Consider the following 20578-nt stretch of genomic DNA (forward strand, 5'->3'; position numbering starts at 1 on the left):
AACCAAACAGTAATAATAGAACCCGTTGAAAACCAAACAGTAATAACCCGTTGACCAACCAAGCAGTAATAGAACCGTTGACAACCAAACAGTAATAACAGAACCCGTTGACAACCAAGCAGTAATAGAACCGTTGACCAACCAAACAGTAATAGAACCGTTGACCAACCAAACAGTAATAGAACCCGTTGACAACCAAACAGTAATAGAACCCGTTGACAACCAAACAGTAATAGAACCCGTTGACAACCAAGCAGTAATAGAACCGTTGACCAACCTAACAGAACCCGTTGACAACCAAACAGTAATAACAGAACCCGTTGACAACCAAACAGTAATAACAACCCGTTGACAACCAAGTAGTAATAGAACCTTTGACCAACCAAACAGTAATAACAGAACCGTTGAGCAACCAAACAGTAATAACCGTTAACCAGTAACGTCAACAGGTGAATAACGGAAACAAAAAAATTCTCAAGGTAATTTTTGAGCGAGATTTTCTCCAATTTTTTTTTTTTTTTTAATCTTAGCCAGTCGGGTTGACCCTTCCTCTGGATCAAACCCGACTGCATCCCCTTTTTAACCCCCCTCCCCTTCGTTACCTCTCCCCCCACCCAAGGCACTGTATGACCCCTACGGGTTTAGCGCATATATATATATATATTATATATATATATATATATATATATATATTATATATATATATATATATATATATATATATATATATATATATATATATATATACATGTGCCGAATAGGCAGAATTTGCGATCTTGGCTTAAATAGCAACGCTCATCTTGCCATATAGGACAAGTGAAAATTTGTGTATGCAATAATTTCGCCAAAATCATTCTGAACCTAACGAAAAAAAATATATTTCACTTTGTTTGTTTAGTATTAAATTATTGTAAACAAATCTAAAATATATATAGTTGGGTTAGGCTAAAATAAATTGTTCTTGTTATAATAAGGTTAGGTAAGTTTTCTAAGATTCTTTTGGTGCAAAATTAAAATTTTTTACATTAACATTAATGAAAAAAAATATATCTTTAAACGTATAAGAGAAAATTTTAGAAAGGACTTAATTTTAAATGAGTATTTGCTAACTGACCAGTTTTACATATTCGGCACGACATATATATATATATATATAGATCTATATATATATATATTTATATATATATATATTTATATATATATATATATATATATATATATATATATATATATATATATATATATATATGTGTGGACTGTTACGCATGGGAATGTATATAGTGCTGATGCGCATCCGTGTTCACATGCGTAATTACATTAAAAGTCTTTGTACAGGTGTTCGTGTGTGTACACACCTGAGAGGTAATTGAGACATATTTTACTGTTTACAGATGTGCAGGTTCCTGGAGATAGAAGAGTAGACACGTAGTAGACACGTAGTAGACACGTAGTAGACGAGGAGGATCTTCAAAAGAACCAGGACGTACTGCAGAAGTGGTCAAGTAAGTGGCTGTTAGATCACAACCCCCCACCCACCCACCCTCTTCCTAGCTGGCTTAATTTTATGAACATGGGACTCCACCATGGGCTTCGGGCTGGTGAAGGGCTCTTGATTCAAGGAATTAGAGCATGGGGATAGAGCGTGGATCTGCATTAATAAAATCACTGTAATTACTGTTTCAAATGAAAAATAAACTGTATTCATTATTATCATTATTATTATTATTATTATTATTATTATTATTATTATTATTTTTATATATTTTCATTTTTATTACTTTTATTATTCATTTTTATTAAGATATTCCTTTTAAACCTGAGGAATGAGCGAGAATCAGGTTTGATCCATGGAAGGGTAAAGTCCCGTTCCTTTGATCCTGTTATTTTAAGTACTCACGGGAAGTCATTCCAGGATCCCGCTGTTCACTACGACCTGTTTCATTCCATGACATCTAAGATCCTCCAGCATTCCACACCCCTTAATTAGTAAGGTCATTCTACACCCCTTAATTAGTAAGGTCATTCCACACCCCTTAATTAGTAAGGTCCAGCACCCTTGACAACACTGGAAGGAATCTGCATAAAAGTATCCAGCCCTTAATGACCAATTTTAGGTTAAGTAGTGTTTGGTACAAACTTTCCACATTATGGATGATGTAGCAACGATCTGGTGTGTGTGTGTACTCGCCTAGTTGTGGTTGCAGGGGTCGATTCACAGCTCCTGGCTCCGGCTCTTCACTGGTCTCTACTGGGTCACTCTCCCTGAACCATGAGCTTTATCATACCTCTGCTTAAAGCTATGTATGAATCCATGTCGTTCACAAATACCAGAAACAGCACTGGTCCTAGGACTGACCCCTGTGGGACCCCACTCGTCACCGGTGCCCACTCTGACACCTCGCCATGTACCATGACTCGCTGCTGTCTTCTTGACAAGTATTCCCTGATCCATTGTAGTGCCTTCCCTGTTATCCCTGCTTGGTCCTCCAGTTTTTGCACTAATCTCTTGTGTGGAACTGTGTCAAACGCCTTCTTACAGTCCAAGAAAATGCAGTCCACCCACCCCTCTCTCTCTCGTCTTACTGTCACCCTGTGTACTCACTTAATTGTACTCACCTAATTGTGGTTGCAGGGGTCGAGACTCGGCTCCTGGCCCCGCGTGTGTGTGTGTGTGTGTGTGTGTACACTGTACACTGTGTGTGTACACTGTGTATGTGTGTGTGCGTGTGTACTCGCCTCACCTAATTGTGGTTGCAGGGGTCGAACCATAGCTCCTGGCCTCGCCTCTTCACTTGTCGCCTCTAGGACCTCTCTCTCCATGATCTGTATCATACCTCTTCTTAAAGCTGTGTGTGTCCCTCCTGAGTCTGTGCCTGACTGTGAAGCGAGATGGGGAAAGGAGGGGAAGAGAGAGGGAATGGGGAGGGGGAAAAGGATGTGAATAATAAGGAAGGGGATGTTAGGAAGTGGGAAGTGTGATACATGAGGGGAGGAAGAAGGAAAAGGATGGACATAATAAGGGGAAGGAGGGAGGGGAAAAAGAGGGGGAGAGAGACCACTTTCTCACGAACATATTTAATTTTTATTTCCTTTTTTCGTGAAGGAGTGAAGCTGTCCTCGTTATTGCGAGTGATTTGCATAATGGAAGCGTCCTGCAGGGAGAAGAAGAGGAAGAGGCGGCGCAGGGAGAGGAGGGGGAGGAGGCGGCGGCGGAAGGGAGAGGAGGGAAGAGAGGACGAAGTGGGAGGAGGAGGAGATAGAAAGGAAGGGTAAATGGAGGAGAAATGGGTGAAGAGAAGGGTAAATAAAGAATGGGAAATGAGATCACAGCTAGAAACATATAGTTCTCAAATGAGAGAGAGGGGATCTTGATCCAAGGAGTCGGACATATTTCCCCCTTTCCTTAGGATCGAACCCGATTGCCTCCTATTTTCCCCATGCACTCTGTGACCCCATCCTGGTTCAGCGCCCCAGTGGCCCGTTCCCAGACCAGACCGTCACGTTGACAGTCTGATCAGTCGTACTTGCTTCATCCACAAACACCACAAGCTGATTGATCATTCGGGTGGCCTTTACATGGCTTTACGAAAGCTATAGGTGTGTGGAAGTGGTAAATCCGTGTGGGTCAGCCAGGGCAAGGGGTAATGCTTGCGTTGGTCTGATGTGTCAAGTCGAGGCTTCAAGACCTCAAGGTTTCAAGCCTGAGGTCATGTTTTTCTATCTTTCTCTCGCTCGCTGAAAGAGTTCTGGGAAATACAGCCTGAGAAAGCGACCCTCCAGTGTGAGACTGATAGCTGGTGACAGTCGAAAGGCTGTCTGTCTGCAGGTTCAACAAAAACAAGCGACCTCTTTGCACTTTCTAGAGGACACAAATGCAACTTGCATGACATCTTATAGTGGCAACGTTTCGCTCTCCAGGAGCGAAACGGCTGGACAAAGCTCCTGAAGAGCGAAACGTTTCCACGGTAAAATATCGCAATAGCTGCAAATGTGTCCTCTTACCTAAGATATCGTCAGTAATTCTACCCACGTTATTACACAACCATTGTTATTTACGAGGCACGATGGACTGTGTGGAGGCGAAGTTCTGAAGAGTCTGTAACGCACTTCGCGGAGTCTGAAATCATGCATGAAGTGGTAAATATAGCTGAAGTGTGTGGGAGGATGGAGAGTATTGCATTCTACTCTACTGTTGTAATGTTCGCCGACTCTTATGGATTTCTTCCGGGTTATTAACCCGGCGGTTTAGTAGTCCAGGCTAACTCAGTGAGGCCATGTCATCAGACTGGCTTATTTCCACTGGGCTCTAAATGTGCTAAGATTACTCTGGAGATACCTGGAGTATACCTACAGAGGGTTTCGGGGGTGAACGCCCCCGCGGCCCGGTCTGTGACCAGGCTTCATGGTGGATAAGGGCCTGATTATCCAGGCTTTTACTGTTGGCCGCATGCAACCCGACGTACGAGCCACAGCGCGGCTGGTCAGGTACTGACTTAGGGTTCTTGTCCAGCGCATTTTTGAAGACAGCCAGGAGCCTATTGGTAATCCCCCTTATGAATGCTGGGAGGCAGTTGCTCTGGAAGTAAGGGAAACGTCTGAAGCTTCCAGAACGTCAATGTAAGTTTATTTAGATCCAGGTACACACAAATACAATTATTATACATAACCAACGTGTACATTACCTAGGATAAAAAAACAGTCAGTGTACACTGCTGTATTTCGATTACTGACAAGTGTTAAACCTTTAGGAGTCTTATAGCTCTTGGAGGAAATGTGAGACAATAACCAGTAACTCACAACCAATAACAATACAAGTCAATTATTTGGTAATACCTGCAATTGTGAAGCCGATCAGAAAATGATCGTTAAAGTAATATCTTGGAAGTCAGTTTCGGGAATGGTCTATATAAAAACTAGCAGAGAGCACCTGCACACCTCAAATGCCTTACAAACCTTCACCTAGTAATAGTTGACCAGGGTTTGAAGTTTGAAACCGAGTGGTAAAGGCATTTTGAAGCTGTATACAAAAAACCTTACATGGTATGAGGAAACTGCAGCTAACGGATGGACGGCTCTGGCATCACGCTGTGTAGTATTTAAGGGTTCACTCGACTCACGAAATTTATAAACACTATAAAAATGTGAACGTTCAAGATATTTTTATTTATGTTTTTGTAGTTGTATTAATTTTAAAATTCTCCACAATCCCATAAGTTTTTATGTTTTATAAGTCCCATTTAATTATGAAAATTCCAACGACTCCACGTTTTAAGATTTCTTTTTTTTTTCAAATTTGACCCCACACTAACTAAATTGAATCTGTATTATCCTGGCAGTAAGAACCATCGGCCATTAAATCACTCAGAAAAGACAGACGCACATATTTTAACCATGATAATTAAATAGGAATCGAAATTTCACCAATATGAAAACCCTATGCGTATAAGATAAGCTGATAATAGATGGTAGATGATAGGTAGCCGACTTTTACGACTCACTCCCTTGGTGAATAAGTCGTGAAACTCACAGGTCAGTGCGTTAACCACTGGGCCATCTGCTTCTAACAAGTCGTCCAACTAGGTATATTTCTATACACCATAGGGAGGTTAGCATGGACCGCTACTGTGCCCGAAATGCTCAAGCATCCTAGTGGGTCTCTATATTACAATTAAACTACAGCTTGTATACTACACAAAGAAATAAAAATTTTGATTTTTTTTTATTTTGAATGGGGAAATTTATCAAAATCTTTCAGTTGTAAATGGTTTGTAATATGGAATGGCCCAATTGGCCATTCCACATTGCACAAGGAGTGACAAAATTGTCGACATAAAAGAATAACTTAGATATCTGTGGGAAGAACAGGGAAAAGTCCGTTAATAGCTATCAGGAATTATATAGCTCGGTTGGTAACGCATTCGCCTTACATTGAGTGTTGGGGTTCGATCCCCAGCACGGGTGGAAATGTTGGGCGTGTTTCCTTCCACCTACTGCCCGTGTTCACCTAGCAGTAGGTTCATGGGTGTTAGTCAACTGTTGTGGGTCGCATCCTGGGGGGGACAAGATTAAAGGACCTCTAAAGACAGACAGTCCCCGATGACGCACGACTTTATTGGGTTATCCTGGGTGGCTAACCCCCTCCCGGGTTAAAAATTCCAACTGATCTTAGAAGTGAGGAGACATTTTCGTCTTGTACAAAATAAAGGGGGTGGAGTTATTTCTAAACGATGAACTGCCTCTCTGTAAGTTTATTTAGGTACAGGTACACATAAGTACAATTATCATACCTAATGTAAATGACCTGGTGTAAATTACCTAATGTTAATTACACAATTAACATTACAATTATCATACATACAATTATCATACATAGTGTAAATTACCTACGATGAACAACAAAGAGTCATGACTAAGTGACTTTTTTCCATTGGGGTCCTTTGATAAATCTTTGAAGAAATTTTATAGTTTGCCTCTTAGGCTTAAGGAATAGGCTTGTGACAAGACCTTGTAATGTCTTGCAACACCGTAAGCTTTTCTGAACTAAAAAAGGACAACAGTGACTGGCTGGCTGTCGAAGACGTCCCTTAATTGTGTGTGCATGACCCCCTACAGATTTACCGCTCGTTTTCTAAAATTAATGTTGGCTGAATTTGAAATCCAGCTCCTGGGCCGTGAACGTAACCATAAAACTAGTCATGAGGACTGCATGACCTCTCGGGAATCGATATTTACAGGGGAGACTTAAGGGAATCAGTATTTACATCTAAATAAGGGTGTGTTCTTTTCAGGGGAAACTTAAGGGAATCAATATTTACATTTAAACAACTGTGTGTTCTTTTCATGGGGAACTTAATTAAGGGATAACCCAAAAACAAATTAGTTTTCTTTTTTCGCTTTCTTCTCCATTGCAATGTATAGATCTTGCCAACACAAGGGACAAGTTGTTAGTTGTGTGTTTTCTCTCGCGTCAGCCAACTCATTGTTCTCTGGCCTAGTTTCTCCACGTTGACACATGCTATCCTCGTCTCGCCCACCAGTCCAACACCCCCAGCCCATCCATAAACCCACCCCAGCCCACCACACTGCTGCCAGATGCTGCTCCTGTTCTCGGACAAACATAGTATATCTTGACAAACTGACCACACTTGTATTTATTCCGGGTTTAGATACCGAGGATAATGGTGTCGTCAGGTAGACATGTTACTGATGTTAAGAGAGAGAGAGAAAGGGGATGGGAGGGTGAGGATGAGGATGGAGATAAAGATGGTGGGTGCGTTTACCTCATCTTGCGCTGCTGTTTATAAAGGAATGACACAGAGGAAACGAATACAAAATGCGTAATTTCAAATGAACATTAGGGTAAGAAATACGTCAGCTTATGCAGTCGGGTAGGGCCCTGAGAGGTAAGGTTTGGCAACAAATCACCTAAGGGAGTGAGAGTAAAAATCCTTTTTGATAAAAGAAAAAAAAGCTTATATAGATATAAGGCAACCTGTCAAAAATACAACAGGCATTACCTCTCTGAACTGTAATACTGAGGTGCTGGAACAGAGCTTAATCTGCTTTTAAATCCTGTTTCCCTAACGAGTTTCTTGCTCAGTTCTCTATGGAATCTGACTTGCTTATTTTCTCCTAGTGACTTTCCTCGGCTTTCACCACCCAAGGTGATACCTTAACTGGTTGTCCATTCTCCTCCTCATCCAGCATCTCATGACACCCTACAAAGCCTAGTTTAATTTTTACCTGATCCACTGTTTCTTTTAGTTATAATTGTTGTCATTGTCTTTGAAGTGGATGCCACTGTAACTCTGGTGGTGACGTGGTCTAGTTTCAGTACTACCTCAAGGAATTTGTTCTTCTTTTTATGCGAATGATTTCGCCTTTGCTTGCCCTGGCACAGATACTTAATAAGTGTCCACCTCCCTACAGAGGTGGACACTTATTGATGCTCCCTACAGAGCATCTAAAACGAACTGTTATATTTTCTTGGCGCTGTGTTATTCCCTATTCAATATTCTCATATATGGTTTCCCTGTCACCGTCTGCCAAACTGTTAAATTTCTTACAGAATGTCACGGAAATAACACGTGATAGCCTTTACGGCGACGTGTCTTAGCAGATTAAGTTTAATAAAATTTGTCGCTACTAGGGAGACCGATAGGTGAAATCGCCTTCGTTATATCAACATTCGATTATAAGGATCAGATGTATTCATCTCCAACACTTATTCTCTCCTAACTTGATACTATCCAGGGACTGCTACGTCTGTGCCTTGGGTGCCTTTTCCTTACGCCAAAACCATCGAGATACTGTCTATGCTTTCTGGGTGCCTTTTTAATTACTTTGCTATTTATAAAATAATCACATTAGTAAAACCGTCACTTTCATCATAGATATTGCCTTTAGATTTTGGTTATTTCTCTCAAGCTACCTCCCTTTTTTGTTTACCCTGTTCATTTCTATTTCTCTTTGTAAGGTATATATGAATTTAATATCTTTATTATGCACCACATACCCATCCTGTGGGCGGTAGTCAAAAGATTACAGAGGTACATAATGGGTCCAAGGAATGGACCCCAAAGTTTTGATAGCTGAACAAGTTACAAAAGTAATGAACTTTTACATGTCTATATCTGGTCACAATCATTGTTCCTCCTTCCCTTCCCCCCTCCCCCCCCCCCTTTCCAAAATCCTGTATCAGTGACATTGTTTCTCTTCCTGGGCATTTTCAATTACTTGTATGATACTGCTGTGTATACTGTTCGTTTTAAATCCTCTGATAGTGTAGGGCTGTAGCCGTTATAGCTGTTTTTCCCAGTTAGTGATACAGTGAAGCTTACCGGATTTGACTAGTATTTTTCACAGCAGCGTTTTACGCACTTGCAGCCATAAGCTATTCAGTGCACTTTGAAAGCCTGACTCTCAAAGTGCATTGCAATCTTTTGCTTTGACTCCTCGCGTTCCATTGCCCTTCACAGTGAATGCTGACTGTGTCGCTGTAAGGGAAAAGTTTATCAGGCCTTATTTTATTTCTCTTCCAGTTTGTCTGGAGGTGCACTAGTTTGCAGGCCACTGTTCCCAGGTTTCTTGTTGCATACTTTGCCTGCCAGTGTCATCTGCAGGTTTAAGATAAGCGTCTTCAGCTTGAGTCCTGCCTATTTCATCCTAATTTCTCTTCTTGCTACCTTTTTTTCTTTATGTAACCAGGAGAGCCTCGACCCTCGCTTTCCTGAGCAGCTGTTGCTGCACGTACTCGCCTAATTCACCTAATTGTGGTTACAGGGGTCGAGACTCAGCTCCTGACCCCGCCTCTTCACTGAGGGCTACTAGATCCTCTCTTACCCTACTCCATGAGCTTTATCATACCTCAACTTAAAGCTATGTATGGATCCTGCCTCCACTACCTCACTTGCGAGACTATTCCACTTCCTGACAACTCTCTGACTCAAGAAATACTTTTTAACATCCCTTTGGCTCATGAGTCTTCAACCTCCAATTGTGACCCCTTGTTGCTGTGTCCCCTCTCTGGAACATTCTGTCTGTCCACCTTGTCTATTCCACTCAGTATTTTGTATGTCGTTATCATGTCTCCCCTGACCCTCCTGTATGTACAGTATTATGGTATTGTTTCCGTCTTTCAGTCATTTAATCATATAAAAGGATTAAGGTCGGTGTTACTAGTGTTTTCAATTTTTCGTTATTTATTATAGGTTGGGTAGATGATTTCTGCAATTTCTGTTGTATATGTCATTAATATTGCCTTATTTAGTGTATTTTTATTATTCCACCATTCTGTTAATTAGGCTTCAAACACCTTACATGTTAAGTGTGTTACATATTCGTATATCTTTTATTTTTATCTCCGGCAATAGGTGGTGTGTGATGGCCCAGATGTATTATGATGTACACTTGTGACTGTCAGAGTGGAGTGGGTTTAATTCTTAAGGCTGCAGAGTGGATTTATTCAACCTGTACTACATGAAATTCATCTTTGTGAAAAATAGCCCCCCTTCCTCTCATCGCTTAATTGGGGATTCAACGAGAGTGGCAGAATTAGAGTTGAACATGTCAACTAGTCTAGCAGACCTCTCTCTGCCGCTCCTATCTTCTTATTTAAGGTGGCATGTAAGTTCCTCCAGTCTTCAAATAACATGTTTATTTTTCCACTATACTCACCTTGTCCATAATTACTATCGCATTTGCTTTGTCTGTTGTAGAGGTCAGAACAAAGTTCAGACGTCTGCAACACAGTTGTCCTCAAATATTTGTTAAGTTATACCATGAATTAAGTAAAGATCCTGGACTTCACCTTACGAAACAGACAAAGCAAATGTGATAGTAATTATGGACAAGGTAGATTATAGTGGAAAAATGAACATGACATTAGAAGACGGGGGAACTTAGGGGGCCATCGGTCAAAAAATTGTAGCTCGTTTGTTTACCGTCCGATTTCCTCCAGTTTTGGTGCACAAGACAGTGTTTTCACTCTTTCTTGAAAATATTTATCAAAAATATACCTCGAACAACAACTGAGAAAAGACTGATTTACTGAAAATGCCCTTGTGTAAAAATTTATTCCTATATGGGACGATGTAAGGTTCTTTGGACACTTGGTGCCGAGAGAACAATGTTAATACGACTTTCTAAAAGTATAATGTCCTCTAAATGTCTTATCTTTATTTCACAAAAAAAATAAAGTTTATTAGTTCTTGGAATGTTGCAAAATATCTGCCCTTTACTCCCACATAAATCCCAAAATAATTGGAATATTTCCCAAAATATACCATCAGTAAATAGAGAAATCATTATTTTACAATTTCTGTGAATATTATTCCATTTAATTAAGTAATAAAGGAAGAATTATTTACAGTAGGTGAATAAGTTACTTCCGAGATATTGGCCTGGAACGCCGGCCGGCCCGCCGTCTCGATTTTTTTTTTTTTTTTCGCGAAAATCGCGTTTGGGTGTATTTCTTAGTAAACTGATGTTCTAGTGCAGTTATCCTCTTCAAAACACCGTTTTCTCTTACTCAGAGACCAAAGAATACGACATGAGAGGATTCACTCATTTATATCGAAATATTCCCGATGGTCTCTCGCCATATTATGGATTATTTTATTCAGTCTAGAGTATATAACATGTTTGTATGTTATTTATAGTGTTTATTATATCATATTAGATCAATTCTGATAGATAAATAAGCCGTAGAGTTGATATGTAAGCTGATATAAGAGTAATAATGAAGTGATTTCTTCTGGCTCTCTGGAGCGGGAATACTGCCAAGTGTTCCCATATGGTTCCTGATAAGCTCCGCCTACTGTTTTATGATGCCAAATAGTCAATTATATTAGAAAGAATAATGCAAGAAAAAGCGATAAAAACAAGGAAAAAATTCCAAAATATATATGGGCTGTGAGCAGATTCGCTACCCACATCGCCGTCACCATACCTGATATAAATGACTATAATTTCTTGTAGAAACATCGAAGAACATTGATTCTTGTACCATTGTTTTGCCAAAGAGTTAAGCTATTTTTCGGTATAAATAACTCGATTTCCGTAATTTTTCGAATTTTTTTTTTTTTTGGAGAACGCGCGGAAAATTGCCCTACAGCCCCCTTACGTGGCTCATAAGGTGGGACCACCACCACAGCCTGCACACAGCAGCCTCTCAACTGCTGGTTTCTCACCACCATACACACTTCCCTTCTGTTAGATTGTTCACCTGTTCCTTGTTTGTCTATGAATCTCCTGTTTTTAGTAGTATTGCTGTGTGAATATCTTGTGATTTCTGCTATTTTTCAGCTCAAATTCAAATTCAAACTTTATTCTCTATAAAGATTACAATGTTGAATTTACAGAATTTGGTTGTTGTGTGGTTTACATGTTGTTAAATAATGATTACAGAGTGTACCACTAGAACGCCTAGCATGGCTAGGCATTTCGGGCAGTTATCTGATTTAATGCGTTTATTCTATTTTAATGATTTGTACAGGTTACCTGGAGTTTACCTGGAGAGAGTTCCGGGGGTCAACGCCCCCGCGGCCCGGTCTGTGACCAGGCCTCCTGGTGGATCAGAGCCTGATCAACCGTTACCCTTGCTTCTTTTCGTTATTTTTTCTTCTTTGTGTAATAAAGTTCACTTGTACTATATATCTATCCTGGTGATCTTGTGATATATTTTTCAAAATTTGATTTTCCTGATCATGGAAGTAGTCACCCTTTCACTTAGACTCCCTTTCAGCCAGCATAAAAAAATAAGGACTCCAAATAAGGCACTTTGTTGGAAAAATCCTTGGTAATTTACACTATGATAATCGTACGTATATATACCTGTGCCTAGATAAACTTATTTGATTCCTGGTTATTCAGGTGTTCAAGACAGTGAGTTAGTTTAATATGTTTATTATGCACCCCATACCCATGGTGTGGGCGGTAGTCAAAAGATTACAGAGGTACATAATGGGTCTAGGGACTGTACCTCAACATTACATAGTGTTGGAACTTATTCGGTCCGAGAAGTCCCAACGGGGAAAAACACACCGTTCGAGGGCCCTTACACCCACCCAAAACACAAACACACTCACCGGGGTTGGCGAAGGTGGTTGGAAGGTACTTCTTAATTGATAGATTTACCCTTCATGGAAGAAGTAGGTAGTTTATACTGTTAGTACACTAATATTAGGATTATTGAGGCAACTGTAGATAATAATGTAGACCTAAGACCTTAACATAGGTAGTAATAGGCCAAATGTAGGCAAACACTAGGTTAAGTTAGCTAGGGAGAACTGGCAGCCCAAGTTTGAACGACGAGGCGTGGGTCTCGAAGACGCCAGAGCTTCCTTCTATGACCAGACACCATCTGAACAACACATGCCGTCATCAGCAGGCGGCGCCCCCACATGTCTTCACATATGAGACCTGGGGAAATCTGGTGGAGGCACCTCGATGTACCGTAGATGACCTCCTCCGTCAGGCCCATACAGTAAGACAAGACCTTCACTTTTTCTTAGGATTCTGGCCAGTGTCTGGGGAAAGTTGCGAGTGAGTTGAGCTGTAGGCCTTTGTGCAGCTGGCAGCGCATGCCCAGTACGTACCAGTGTCTCTTGTCAACCTAGAAGCTAGTGTCACTTTCTGCATAGTATTCTAGGGGATTCACCCCCCCCTTGGAAATAGGAATTTTTGAGGTGCAGGCAGGTCACTAATAACAATTGAATATTGCAGGAATTAAGGCTCCTGGTTGCACATGGTTTCTGAGGGGAAGTCCAAAGGGGCTAAGCTTAGGGAGGTTGAAGACCAGAATAGCTTCTACATCACCAAGTAAGTTAGTCCTTTAAACGTGCATGCAGGCGAGATTTCTTGAAACATCAGTCATTTATGAAAATCTGTCCTATAAGCCACTTGTGAGACTGAGGTACCGACCTCAGAGCTCGGTCTCAACAGAGCTTGCCAGGGTAGGCGACTCACTTGGAGGCAGTCCAGACAAATTTTCACACATAGGTACATAATGGGTCCAGGGACTCTACCCCAAAGTTACGATAGCTGAACGCTTAGCGCTTCTTTTTTATTATAATAATAATGAACTAGTTACAAAGGTAATGAACTCCAGGTAGATCAGGTCACAATCATGACAAGTTACAAAGGTAATGAACCATTTACACTAGCAGAATCTTCAACATGTTGCACAGCCGCCTGGGACCTGTCCATCTCTCAGGGATGTACCTTATTCAGACTTCCGGTTTTGTCTATGAGCATTTAGGATCGATGGCGACGTTGTTGGTTTAGGTTAGAGGATAAACTGTTCTTGCTTAACCGCAGCCGAGTTCTTGGTCGGCTTCTTTTCATCGCTGTTGTGTTTGAGAAATATAATGTCTTTATTTACTACAAGTACATGTACAAAGTATACATAACTAGCTGACATCAGTGACATATTACTATATAGAAAGCCGCTTGTTACACAGCATTTCGGGCAAATTATGTCAGTTTTGTCCCAGGATGCGACCCACACCAGTTGACTAACACCCAGGTACCCATTTTACTGATGGATGAACATAGACAAACGGTATAAAGAAACATGCCCAATGTTTCTACCCTCGCTGGGAATCGAACCCAGACGCTCGCCGTGTGAAGCAAGAGCTTTAGCCACCAGGCCACGGGCCACCATATATACAAACAACTGAATTCACTAGCATAATAAATATATTGTACTGCTACATGAAATTTATATGGAGGATGTACTATGAATTGATTGTAATCATGGGGAGCACTAAGCCCGTAGGCCTGTGTATGGCCACACAAGACTTACATAATTCTAGCACTCAAGACTCGTACATAATTATTGCAGATCTGCGTCTGGAAATGTTCAAGATATGTCAAAGTATTTTATCCACAGTGGTATATTACAGACCATTCTGGAGAAATACCCTGACTTTGCTCAATGTAAATAAAGCATTACCACGTACACGTGTGTGTGTGTGTGTGTGTGTGTGTGTGTGTGTGTGTGTGTGTGTGTGTGTGTGTGTGTGTGTGTGTGTGTGTGTGTGTGTGTGTGTGTGTGTACTCGCCTAATTGTACTCACCTAATTGTGGTTGCAGGGGTCGAGGCTCAGCTCTTGGCCCTGCCCCTCTTCAAGGGGGGCTCCTTGGTGTGGTGAAGAGGCTCTTGGTCTGAGGAATTAGACCTGTCGGTCTCCTTCCTCAGACCGAATCTAATTACCCCCCAATCCCCCGTTCCCTATCCCATCCTCCCCATCCTCCCCTTTTTCCTTTCCTCCTCCTCCTCCCCACCCCTCCCTTTTGCCCGTCCTTTTTGGCCTTTTTTTTTTTTTTTTTTCACAGGCACGCTAGTTCCTAGGTAGGGGAAAGGGTACCGGGGTCCATCCCATTCCACTGAGGTTCTTGGCGGTGGCGTAGTTTGCCATGGAATCTGGATTGCCTGGGGATGTCCCGATCCCTCTCTGGTATTCCGGAGGGTGGCTTTGGGTGTCTCTCAGGCAACGGGTGTATCTCTAGAAGCCTCCTTTCGGATTCCGGGGGTGGTGGCTGAAGGAGGTATGCTTTGTGGAGGATTTCCGGCCGCCCTCTCTTTAGTCCACCGAGGTAGCTCGGCAGATGTGAGGTTGCTATCCCGGATTGCCAGTTTACTGGCATGATGGGTAGGGTATGGCACGGGTTCCATGCTGCATCTGCGCTACTTGCGGTGCTGAGGTCCTCTTGGGCGCAGAGGGAGATTTCTGGCCCTTTCATTCCTCCTAGGAACTATCCCTCCCTGGTCCCCCCTTTTTTTTATTCTTTTTTTATTTTTATTTTCTTTTCTTTTTTTTCTTAACAAAAAGAAAGAAGTAACCTAACCATGGCAGCCCTAGTCCATGAACCTACTACCCCCGGGCCCCTTCTTGATACCGCACCCCGTTCTGACCCCTCGTCTTTGGACCACTCTTCGGACACTCCTCATGCCTCTGTACCTCTTGCCGGTGCTGTTTCCTCACCCGCTTCAGGTACTGAGGCCTCGACTGACTCCTTCGATTTATCTGACCTTCGCTCTCCTCTGACTATGCTTCCGGCCTCTCCCTCTATGGTGCAGCAATTTTCGAATCGCTGGCCCGTTCCACATTGGACCAACTCTGGTCCCACGCCTAAATGCCAACGACAATTACCTGCTGATGATACTTCTCCACCTTCTCATTCTTCTCAGAAAAGATCGACACCTCCTTCACTACCTTTCCACACTCAGTTTCAGACTGCACAGTGGACTAAATTCTTCACTTTACGACCGACTTCCTCTACTGCCTATCTTTCTGACCACAGTATTGGCAAGGCACTCCTACGCCATGTTGGTAAAGATATTTCTTTTCATGCTCTTAAGAGCAGTATGCACATCATCACCATACAGAATGCTACCCAGGCTCATGAGCTTTCTCGTCCTTCCCATATCGATACTGTTCCTGTCACTATTGAAAAACATCATTCCCTCAATTCTTGTTGTGGTACCGTCATTCTGCCCCATACCATAGTTCAACAAAATTTCCAGACATGTGGCACTGACATTCTTGAACAGCTGGAACTCCAAGATCTCCCAATCCTCAAGGTAGACACTTATGTTCTTCCTGCCCGCGGGCAGAGACGATACCCTAGCAATGTGGCTCGTTTAACTTTTGACAGCCGTGAACTCCCATCCTCAGTTTATGTAGCAGGACATCGATTACAGGTTCGAAAGGTGATCCCTACACCACAACAGTGTAGAAATTGCTGGCGATTTGGCCATCCAGCGAAATATTGCAGATCTATCGCCGAATGCCCAGTCTGTGGTGCCGATGACCATTCTAATACATCTTGCAATCGACCTCCCTCTTGCCTTAATTGTCATGAGGCTCACCCTTCGTACTCTCGCCATTGTCAGTCTACTTAAACAAGCAGGAAATCCGTTACCTCAAAGAGGCAGATGGTCTCCCTTATGCCATGGCAGTTTTTCATCTCCGCCTCCAAGGGAGACTACCTCGTGTTTCTTATTCCCGTGTTTCAAAACGTCCCCCCACTTCTGGGATCCCATCTTCTGCAACCACCTCTGTGTTACCTCTCCCATAGTCACTCCTGTATCTAATTCTTTTGCTGTCCTAGGCTCAGACGTCCCTACTTCAATGCCTCAGTCTGATCTCGCTTCTTTGTGTTCTCCCTCACAAGCCTAAGTAGCGACGAGATCTCATATGACACCTCCTCCCAATCGTCCCTCTACTTCTCAAAAGTCAAAAAAGGTCCGTTAACACCTCCTACCTATCTTCCACCTCCTCATTTTACCTTCCCTGTCTCTGTACCTGGTTCTTCCCCTCTCACTGGCTCTGTTACAAGTGTAGAGGTTCACCCTCCTCCTCGTACTGTACCTTCCTCCCCTGTTCCCTCCCAAGTTTCTTCCTCTTCTGCCACCTCCCAGGTTTCTGCTTCTTCTGTCCCCTTCCACGCTTCTCCAGTTCCCTCCACCCTTTCGCCCCCCCCCCTCTACCTTAGTACAGTCCATTACAGTTCCAATCTTTACTCATCCTCCCCCTACCATTTCCAAAATTGTCTCCCATACAACGTCTCTGAATTCCGAAACACTTGAAGCAATCTCTGAACATATTGCAGAGACCAAACCATCAATGGACACTGATCCACCCTCCGTTCCTTCACTCTCCTCTGCTCCATCTGCGCAACTCCTTTCTTCACAGCACACCGTTCCTTCGCTGCTTGAATGTTTTCCACTGCCTCCGCATGTGGACTTTTCTAACCCCTCTAGTCCGTAGGAACCCTTACCTGCAGATTTCAGGTATCCTTATCATTGCCAATCATGGCCTATTTACAGTGAAATATACGCGGCCTCAGGGGTAATCGGGGTGAGCTTCAGATGTTACTCTCCCAGTTTTCCCCTGTTGGTGTTTGCTTACAGGAACCAAAATTACACACTGTTGTTATCTCTCCCATCTCAGGCTATAATTTATTGTATTCTTCAGATCCTTTTCCAGATGGGAACTTTAATGAAAGTGCTCTTCTTCTACTCACTGATATTCCGTACCATCAGCTATTTGTTCGTACCTCGCTGCATTACACAGCAGCCTGTATCCACTTGCATAGGTGGTATACACTCTGTTCTTTATATCTCTCTCCTTCTCGGGCATTATCTATTCTGGATATTGCCTTTCTTGTTTCGTCATTACCGCCACCGATTCTGTTACTTGGCGATTTTAATGCCCACCACTTCCTCTGGGGGGTCTCACTTTGATTCCCGTGGCATTCAATTAGAGGCTTTTCTTGCCACCCACCCCCTCCATGTTTTAAATACAGATACTCACACCCATTTTGATCCTCGGACTCACACTCTTGCATCGATCTCTCAGTCTGCTCTTCCTCCGCCGCATTAGACTTCACTTGGTCTGTTCTCCCGGACTTGCATGACAGCGATCATTTCCCAATCATTCTTACTTCCCCTTCATATTCACCACCTCTTCACATCCCATGCTGGCAATTTGATCAGGCAAATTGGAACCTTTACTCACACCTAACTGTTTTTAGAGAGGTTCCTTCTTCGTCCTCCATCAATGAGCTTTTACACCTCTTCTCGTCCTCCGTTTTAACTGCAGCTTCTAATTGTATACCCCAAACTTTGGGCAGGCATTCTCAGAAATGCGTGCCTTGGGGGTCTCCTGCTTGTGCTCGTGCAGTACATTTGAAATGCGCTGCATGGGGCAGGTACCGGTACAATAGAACCACAGAGAGACTTCTTGATTTTAAGCAGAAGCGTGCGATCGCTCGCCGTGTCATCCGTGACGATAAACGCACTTGCTGGCGAGAGTATGTCTCCACCATCACCTCTGCTTCCTCTGAGTGCAGTCTGGAAAAAAGTACGAAAACTGAGTGGTAAATATTCTCCTGACCCGGCTCCTGTTCTGCGGGTTGCCGGTGTTGATATAGCAAACCCACTAGATGTTGCCAATGAAATTGGCAATCATCTGGTCCGTATTTCTCAGGGACTCCATCTATGCCCCTCGTTTCTTTCCTCAAAGTCTGCCAGAGAGTTAGCACCCTTGGACTTTTCTTCTCTCAGAGAAGAACAGTATAATGTGCCTTTTACACTTCAAGAACTGGAGGCAACACTCTCAGCTTGCCGATCATCAGCAGCTGGGCCCGACGACATTCATATTCGTATGCTACAACATTTACATCAGTCAGCCCTTGCAGTCCTATTACACCTTTACAATCTTATTTGGTCACAAGGAGTTCTTCCACAGCTGTGGAAATCTGCCATTGTTCTCCCTTTCCACAAACCAGGCACTACGGGACATTAAGCCTCCCACTATCGTCCCATTGCTCTTACCAGTGCAGTATGCAAAGTGATGGAACGCCTGGTAAATAGACGTTTAGTGTGGTATTTAGAGACTCGCAACAGTCTCTCCACTCGTCAATATGGCTTTCGTAAGGGACGTTCTACCATAGACCCCTTACTACGCTTGGATACGTATGCTCGTAATGCCTTTGTGAATAACCACTCAGTTATTGCTATATTTTTTGACCTTGAGAAGGCATATGACACAACTTGGAGGTATAATATTTTAGCCCAAGCCCACTCCTTAGGCCTTCGAGGCAATCTACCATCCTTCCTTAAGAACTTTTAAACTGACAGGCATTTCCATGTTCGGGTTAATAATGTGCTCTCCCCGGACTTTATCCAAGCTGAAGGTGTCCCCCAGGGATGTGTTCTGAGCACAACACTTTTTCTCCTTGCTATTAATGATTTGGCCTCAAGTCTTCCATCAAATATTTGGTCATCACTCTATGTTGATGACTTCGCTATTGTCTGTGCAGGCGCTGACTGTCACCTCATTACAGTTTCTCTCCAGCATGCGGTCGACCGTGTTTCCAATTGGGCCACCACACATGGGTTTAAATTTTCCAGCACTAAAACCCACCAAATTACTTTCACTAGACGCTCTGTCATCTCCGATCATCCTTTGTACCTCTATGGCTCCCATATCCCTGAACGTGATAGTCAATTTTCTGGGCCTCCTCTTTGACTGTAGGTTATCCTGGAAACCTCACATTACCTCTCTGAAGGCAACTTGTCACAGCCGGCTGAACCTTCTTAAAACCCTTGCTCATCTTTCATGGGGAGCTGATCATCAAACTCTCCTTCCTGGAGTTTACCTGGAGAGAGTTTCGGGGGTCAACGCCCCCGCGGCCCGGTCTGTGACCAGGCCTCCTGGTGGATCAGCGCCTGATCAACCAGGCTGTTGCTGCTGGCTGCACGCAAACCAACGTACGAGCCACAGCCCGGCTGATCAGGAACTGTCTTTAGGTGCTTGTCCAGTGCCAGCTTGAAGACTGCCAGGGGTCTGTTGGTAATCCCCCTTATGTGTGCTGGGAGGCAGTTGAACAGTCTCGGGCCCCTGACACTTATTGTATGGTCTCTTAACGTGCTAGTGACACCCCTGCTTTTCATTGGGGGGATGGTGCATCGTCTGCCAAGTCTTTTGCTTTCGTAGTGAGTGATTTTCGTGTGCAAGTTTGGTACTAGTCCCTCTAGGATTTTCCAGGTGTATATAATCATGTATCTCTCCCTCCTGCGTTCCAGGGAATACAGGTTTAGAAACCTCAAGCGCTCCCAGTAATTGAGGTGTTTTATCTCCGTTATGCGCGCCGTGAAAGTTCTCTGTACATTTTCTAGGTCGGCAATTTCACCTGCCTTGAAAGGTGCTGTTAGAGTGCAGCAATATTCCAGCCTAGATAGAACAAGTGACCTGAAGAGTGTCATCATGGGCTTGGCCTCCCTAGTTTTGAAGGTTCTCATTATCCATCCTGTCATTTTTCTAGCAGATGCGATTGATACAATGTTATGGTCCTTGAAGGTGAGATCCTCTGACATAATCACTCCTAGGTCTTTGACGTTGGTGTTTCGCTCTATTTTGTGGCCAGAATTTGTTTTGTACTCTGATGAAGATTTAATTTCCTCATGTTTACCATATCTGAGTAATTGAAATTTCTCATCGTTGAACTTCATATTGTTTTCTGCAGCCCACTGAAAGATTTGGTTGATGTCCGCCTGGAGCCTTGCA

The 20578-nt window shown here is 43.0% G+C and overlaps 1 protein-coding gene and 1 long non-coding RNA gene across 2 annotated transcripts in view; one reads left to right on the forward strand and one right to left on the reverse strand.

Moving 5' to 3' along the window:
- Positions 1-20578, reverse strand: part of LOC128705498 (aminoacylase-1B-like) — a 262798-nt gene that overhangs the window by 158706 nt on the left and 83514 nt on the right. The window lies entirely within an intron of this gene.
- LOC138853966 (uncharacterized) overlaps positions 1-20578 on the forward strand; it is an 81010-nt gene that overhangs the window by 19177 nt on the left and 41255 nt on the right. The window contains exon 2 of the long non-coding RNA XR_011393147.1: positions 1392-1502. This is a non-coding gene — a long non-coding RNA (uncharacterized lncRNA). The remainder of the gene's footprint in view (positions 1-1391; positions 1503-20578) is intronic.

Source organism: Cherax quadricarinatus, chromosome 44, assembly GCF_038502225.1.
Source record: "Cherax quadricarinatus isolate ZL_2023a chromosome 44, ASM3850222v1, whole genome shotgun sequence".
In the NCBI taxonomy this organism is placed as follows: domain Eukaryota; kingdom Metazoa; phylum Arthropoda; class Malacostraca; order Decapoda; family Parastacidae; genus Cherax; species Cherax quadricarinatus.